The sequence below is a fragment of the Pundamilia nyererei genome, unplaced genomic scaffold (assembly GCF_000239375.1).
Source record: "Pundamilia nyererei isolate P.nyererei 1_Seehausen unplaced genomic scaffold, PunNye1.0 scaffold00133, whole genome shotgun sequence".
Classification (NCBI taxonomy): Eukaryota; Metazoa; Chordata; class Actinopteri; order Cichliformes; family Cichlidae; genus Pundamilia; species Pundamilia nyererei.
Window position 1 is genome coordinate 301,845 of NW_005187534.1, and position 7,501 is coordinate 309,345.

Here is a 7,501-nt window from a genome sequence, read left to right on the forward strand (position 1 = left end):
CACACACGCGCACACACACAGCAGCTGCTTGTGTTTACTGGGCCACAGAACAGCTTCAACAATCACAGTCACTCCAACACTTGTCTCTGCAGGAGAAGTCAGGACTGCTCTTTGCTAGCAAACTTCTGCAGCGTAGCTGGGGTTGGTACGGTGGCCCTGAGAGGTCAAATACACTACAGCCTAACAACACAACACAATGCAAATAGAAAAGAAGCCCACAGAAGTTTTAAAAAGTCAGGAAACAAAACAGAAACAAAGGAAGTGTTTTTGGGAGGCAGAAAAGTGACAGAACAGCTAACAGTGAACAGTATATAAGTTATGATATGAAAACACACATTACTGCATCCTTTCCTCCCTCACAGCACCAGTGGAAGCCACTGGTTCATCACAGACACACTTAAAGGAAGCATGGGATGCTTCTTTTAAGTGTCTCCTGGGTTCAAATCCCAGCAGTGCCTTCCTGCCTACCAATATCATTACCTTCCATTAAAGACTGCTGATGGCGGGAAGCATTGGGCGTTATGCTTTCTCTCCTTCGTTTCCAAGAAGAGGACACAATGAAGATTTAGACATGACCAAGACATCAATATTGGGTGAACAACCCTCAGAAGCTCCACTAGCGGTTTAATGTCTTGGACCCTCCAGCATTTGTTCTAGAACTGAAGAAGCTTCTCGGATCGGGTGCAAAGAAGTTTTTAAAGCTCTCAAGAGTACCGTGAGGTGGAAAACTGAGGACATACAAAGACTTTCCTAACTGCATGATGGATGCAGATGTGACACCACGCTGCTATCACCTTGTTGCAGATGCATCCATCATGCAGTTGATGCAGATGGTTTCAAATGGAGAGCCCAAAGGCACTGCTTGGACTTGAACCCAGAGCTCCTGTTGACCAGCTCAGCCACAGCGCCTCCTTGAGGCTTCAGGGCTCCTTCTGAAGGTGGGTGGAGGTGCTGTGGTTCTGTCGGTGGCTATCAGGGTCAGCATTGAATCACAGTCTGAACCACTGCTAGAACTTTTCACAGACTTTATGGAAACCTCCAGCTTCACCCAGGTGCTGCACGATGATGGAACATGTCTGAAAGCCAACCACAGCAGGAGGCGCTGTGGCTTAGCTGGCCAAAGCACCTGTCTAGTAAACAGGAGATCCTGGGTTCAAGTCCCAGCAGTGCCTTGCAATTCTTGGTACCATTACATTAAAGTTTGCTGAAGGTGCTGTGGTTCAAGTTTTTCCTGTTTCATTTGTAAGAAGAGGAGAGGTTAGACATCAGTGCAAAGGCACTGCTGGGATTTGAACCCTAGCAGGTGTTTTAACCAGCTAAGCAAAACTCTCTAAATATAAAGAAGAGGAGAGGGGGAAGGGAGTGAGAGAGAAGGAGAGGCGAGAGTCGGGATTCATTTCCTTCTCTTAGCTGATCTGAAAATGCTTTCATAACATTCATAAATGCTGCAATACAACAACAGGCATGACTGAAACTGAACACGAGCTGGTCCCGTTAACCAAGCTCATAAGGCAACATCTGGATTAAAAGCAGATGTTCTTCCAGCGGTTTGATGTTCAGAGTTCAGCCGTGGGTTGAACTCAGCCTGTCGCTGAGTGTTGAACACACTTCAGCAGATTATGTTATGGAGCAGCAAACACAGTGCTGACAAACTTTTAGATGATGTCGGTCACACTTCCTCTGCTAAAGAAGGTAATAAAGGAAGCACTGAAGCGCCTTTCCTTAGAATTTGGGGAAGTCAAACAGCTGCAGATGCTTCAGGATCAAGTCACTCACTCAGGAACTTTGCTAAGAAAAACTCGCCTACACTCTGTAAGCAGACATCATCCCACGAGGAGTTCGGAGTGATGGCTACAGCTCCCTCAGGTGTCGCCACCGTCGTATCGTAAAACACACGGGATAAGTTTCCAACTTTGGAAGTTCTCACAACCTCACCTGGAAAACTACACCCATGTATTTTCTGCCACCTTCACTGCACCTTTTATTGTCCTTTTATTTCAATTTGATTATTTTTAAAAGACTTTCTCACTTTATTAGAAAGTGGTGAAGAGTTAAAACTATACTCGCTGAAGCTGTAGAAGAACAATAATCCATGATCAGTAAACTGCAGTTTGATCCATTATTGCACGATACACACAGGTGAGTCAATAAAGTTTCACATAAAAACAGCACCAGTCAAACCTGCTAAACATTAACCTGCCTGTCATGTGACACCACGCTGCTATCACCTTGTTTTCATTTCACTATGACTACTTCCTGCATGACCTCAGCCTCCACTGCTCTGCATCGCTACTGTTTACTCTCACAATCATACGATGGTGACACGCACACACAGCCAGGGGCAACTGTGCGTCATCGAGTACTTTGTGTTGACAGACTGTTAGTTGCCTGTTTGCTCTCAGGTGTTTCTGCCACACACTGACACCTGTAGCAGCGATCTCTCACAGTTAGACAGCGGTGAGCCGACCTGCAGCAGGAAGCTGAAGCCAAAGTGATGATTGAACCGACGAAAAGTTGCAGAAATTTGAAGGCCAGAAGCATGCCGTTAATATGAACTGCATGATTAAAGCAGTGCGATTCTTAGAAATGATGCACTTGGACCCAACATATATTCAGAATTTGCTGCTAGAGAATTTGTTCTTACGAACCAATCATCATCAGGCTAGTCCTCAGGGAAGGAAAGACCGAAGTGATTTGGATATCCATAAAGTCGTCTCACGTTTCAAATGGATTCTTCTATAAATATATTGTTCCTCAAAGTGGTTAAAACAGTGATGCAAAATAATACTAAAGTGATGGACGACACTCCTGCAAATTCATAAAAGAAACGGGTATTTAACCTGTGGTGGGGTTCTCAGCTTGGGGATGGTCCCGAGAGTCACTGCTCAACCCTGTCATGTGAGCTGTTAAGACTGATTCTTTTGAAGAGCTGAAATGTCTTTGAGACCCTAACAATGCAGTGAGATGATCCTTTGTGACAGACGGATTACCGTAAAGGCTCCATTCAGTTTAAAAAACGTGCAGCTGATTATTAAATTTTCAGCAACACAAACTAGTCGAACACCATTTGGAGGAACTTTGCTGCTCCTCTCAGTGCTGAGAGGATTATCAGTAACGAGCCACAATGTTGGACAAACTGTGTAATTACACCATTTCTAAACGATCCCAGGCGTGCTCTTCTCCACATGACACTCTGATTACACCTGATGGTCTGTCACCCTGTAAACCGAAGAACTACAGCTACATAAACCTGACTGTAGTTTGGCTGTAAACCCTGTTCAGAGTTTTTGCGGTGGTGAGGGGGCGTGGGGGGGACAGATGTGTTAGCAGATAGTGAGCCAAAGCATGCAAAACACCAAAGGAGCTCAGGACTAAGCTGGAGTTCCACAGTGAAGCTTTAAAGTAAAATCAGGTGAAATTTGAATGGAGTTTGGTGTGATCAGGGTGTCTCATTCAGTCTCTCACCTTAACACAGCAGCATTCAGATGCTCTCCTCCTGCTTCTCGGCTGGGTCTCCTTCCTCGCACCTCCTCAGGGAGACAAACAGGAGCGATGGTCGCAGCTCTTCACCTCCTCCTTTGTCTCCCTCCACACTCAGCAGCCGTCTCCCAGGTGACTCAGCCAGAGAATGACATCATCCCTGTCAGCACACACACCTGTTTCCTCAAAAGCACCACCTCCCTCTGCCTCCACACACCTCCTCCCCCTGCACCCATGCACTTCCTGGATCTCTTAAAGGGACAGCATCCCTCTGGAGCAACAGGTGAGCCTCCCTGCTGCAGTAACATCCGGCTGCGCTGGAGTCATCAGTCACACATATTGATCTGTGATATTGATATTCTGTGTCTGCTGAAGGCCTCCTCTCCTCTGTGTTTGCTCTGATGCAGCGCTGATGTCAGAGGACGACCGCAGAAGAAGAAACTCAAGCTACTTTTAAATCATGATTAGACAAGGTGTGCCACCTGCTGGTGCAGAAGTCTGGGGACTTGAATCAGATTTCAAACAACTCTGGATTAAAACATGACTTTAAAAACATCATTTTAAGATTGGTAGCTCATTTCCACTCTGTAACAACAGCTGGAAAATCTGTCAGATGATGGTGAGAGTCATTAGCCACACAAGGAGAAATCCTGGAACAGTGTGACTCATCCAGGAGGTCACAGAAGAACCAGGAACAGTATCTAAAGCCCCGCAGGCCTCACTCGGCTCAGTTCAGGTCAGAGGTCATGAGTCAACAATAAGCAAGAGGCGGGGCAAAAATGGCCTCTGTGGGAAAGTCCGAGGAAAAAAACCACTGCTGACCAACTAAACCACAAAGGCTCGTCTCACAAACATCTGGATGATCCCCGAGAGTTCTGGGAAATATTCTGAGGACTGATGAGACAGAAGCTGAACTTTCTGGAAGGTTTGAGTCACATCTGCGTCAGACTAACAGCGTTTCAAGATCCCAGCAGCAGGCAGACGCGGTGGTGGAGGTGTGATGGTCTGGGCTGCTCTGCTGTGACTGAGGGAGCCACGAGTTCTGCTCTCTACCAGAAAACCCTGAAGGAGGATGTCCGCCTATCCCTTCGAGTTCTGAAGCTCAAGAGCACTCAGGCAGCCGGACAATGATGCAAACACAGCAGCAAGTCCACCTCTGATTGGCTCAGGAAGAGTAAACTAAGGTTTTGGAGCGTCGAGTCAAAGTCTGTTCTTAAATCGCTGAGGTGCTTCAGCGTGACCTCAAACAGCCGTTCGTGCTGGAAAACCCTCCAATGTGTCTGAATCCAAACAGTCCTGTGAACAAGGGCGGAGCTAAACTTCCTCCACAGCACTGTTAGAGAAAAGTGGCCATCGTGGCCATATCTGTAACACGCCGCTGTGCCATGTGCAGCAATAGTGGAGATGAGCTTTGAACAGGTCTTGGTGATCTCCAGTGAGGGAGGAACTCTGGTACTGGTCCTGAACTGGTCTGAGAGTCGGAGGGCAAAGTTTCCAGTTTCTGTCGAATCAACAACTACAGGGAGTAAATTTAGAAACCAGTCAACGTTCTTCATTTACCAGTGTGTGTGTGTGTTTCACTGCTGTTTGTCTCGTCTCTGACGTGCAGATGCTGTTGGCTTATCCTCGTCTTCCTCTTGCTGCGCCCACGGGTGGTGACGTCAACATTTGAGAAGAAGAATAAAAATGGATGTGATGAAAAGATGAAGTGGCTCAGCCTGCTGTGGTGAGGTGTTTCTGCTGAGCGTTGCAGATGTCACAGCTAATCCTGGAGCATCAGGACAGCCGTCAGGATGCTCTCGCTGAAGTGTGGCTGCGCAGACGGCAGCTCCTCTAAACCACACTGAGAGTAAGGCTACGTTCACACTGCAGGCCAAAGCGCATCAAATCTGACTTCTTTGACCCTCTGTGACCCATATCCGATCATGATATGACAGTTTCAACAGCACAAATCCGATCTGGGTCACTTTCGTATGTGGTCCTGAATCCGATACATATCCGATGTTTTAGAAAGCGACTGCTGTTTGATGGTCATGTCGCATTAAATCCGTCTTTTACGTCACTGACACAAGACAGCAATTATCAGCACCAGAGAATACAAATGAGAAAGCATGGCGGCGGAAACTGGAGACGGAGCGAGTCAATGGACAGAAACTGAGGTCAGATTTTATTTGTAGTGTGAACAACCAGACAAAAAAAATCGGCATTAAGACCTGCAGTGAGAGGAAACCAAGGAGCAACAACAAAGCAAAGCAAACCTGTTTCAGTTTTACACCATCAGAGCAATGACACCTGGACATGTGTACAGTTTTAGAGTTAATGTTAGGAGGAGATGGAGGCAGATGATTCGCTGGAGACCCCTAAAGGAAGCACCCAAAGTGTGCCAACCCTGACCCAGCAGCCAAACTACAAAAACACCAACATCACAAGAACCAGGACCAGGACGGATCAGATAGACGGACATACAGAGGTTAAATATCAGAGAAAAACCTTTCGTTGTTTCGTGTCTTTCACATAGAAAAAACTGCAACTGAACCAAAATGTGTCGCCATAAACCATGTGACAGCATTCAGTCTGCTCATTGGTCAGATATGTGTAAGGGTGGGGGCAACAAAAGTAATTACAGGAAGAAGGTGCTGCACTCTGGCCCAGTGGATAACACAGAGAGTTTACGTTCATCTTACAGCTAGCTGCTAGCTACCCAGCTAGGTAACCTGCTGCATCCCAGAATGCAACACATACCTGGCTTTGTGGAGGTGTTTAGCTCAAACCTGGCACCTGCCAGCCTGCTCAGCTCTGTGGGGTTCATGAGGACTGAGACCGGTATCACCTGAGTGTGATTCCACCAGACTAAACAGGTGAGAAAGCGTCCTCTGGCTTTCAGTCTCAGGTGGAATTGTTGGGCTGGCTCTGCCGTGGGCGGAGTCTTCTATCTCTGAATGGAGTAAACAAGTTCCTGGCATTTTAAGGCAGGATGGATTTCAGATCGTCCTCGCCAATAGGGTGGTAATCAGGTCCTCTTTGTTACCTGTGGTCCTGTACCCCAGTTTGTCTTTCATCTCTTGTTAATTGGAGAGTGTCCCTGACAGTTGGTGTGGCAGCCCATCATCGCAGTGTTGGCTGTTCGAGTTGGACCAATGCATCCAAAGCAGCCAAATATCCTGGATTCCCCACAGCTTTTTTTGACTTTCCATAATTAATCTATCAAATCTGGCCATTTTTGTCTGAGTCTTTCCAAACCCCGATCATTTCTGAACCTTTTTTAATCATATTGGTCTGCTGATTCTACTCGTGTAGGTTTTACATCCCGGTGACCACGGAAAATACCAAAGATCTGCTGTTCTTTCTCTCTGTCTCTCACATGGGAAGAAGAAACCAATTACTGAAATATGCAAATGTAGGAAGCAGGTAATTATGATTTTCTCGCTAATTTTATATTTGTGATCAAACACTGGCAAGAAGCAAGAAACACAGACGTGAAACCTGATCACATGACCCATCTAACACACCCCCTTTAACCAGATCGCATCACTGTGAGTCAAAAGTGAGAAATCTGGGATATAAACCAGAAAGATGCACAATAACAAAAACAACCCCAAAGAGACGAGGAAGCTGAGTGTGTGCCACTCCTCCTCCTCCTCCTCCTCCTCCCAGCAGGCTTCTCTGTGATGAGACTCTACAGCAGGAACTAAAACCAGCAGAAAAACAATTACATCATAGTGCTACACACACACACACACACACACACACACACACACACACACACACACACACACACACACACACACACACACACATCTAACAACAGCTTATTTCTGCCCCGTCTCCCATAGCGACCAGACTGCTTTCTGTCGCCACGGTGATAGAGCTGTAGCTCAGGACCACAGCTGATGGAAACAAGAGATTGTGGAGACTACATATACAGAGAGGCTACCGACAGAAACACCATCACCTTCAGGAGGTCAGAGGTCACACAGAGGTTACAGAATGAGCCCATTTTGAAATTATATTTCTAAAAACA

At 46.5% G+C, this 7,501-nt stretch overlaps 1 protein-coding gene and 1 non-coding gene across 3 annotated transcripts in view; one reads left to right on the top strand and one right to left on the bottom strand.

The window, feature by feature from the left end:
• LOC106455943 (inactive ubiquitin carboxyl-terminal hydrolase 54-like) overlaps positions 1–3,525 on the bottom strand; it is a 42,988-nt gene extending 39,463 nt beyond the window's left edge. The window contains exon 1 of one of the 2 annotated variants that reach the window (XM_013913461.1): positions 3,466–3,525. The gene's annotated coding sequence lies outside the window, so the exon portion shown is untranslated. The remainder of the gene's footprint in view (positions 1–3,465) is intronic. The other variant, XM_013913464.1, reaches the window with a different exon arrangement.
• On the top strand, positions 1,099–1,172 carry trnat-agu (transfer RNA threonine (anticodon AGU)). The gene has a single exon. It is a non-coding gene; the product is annotated as a tRNA-Thr (tRNA).
• Positions 3,526–7,501: the final 3,976 nt, after the last annotated feature.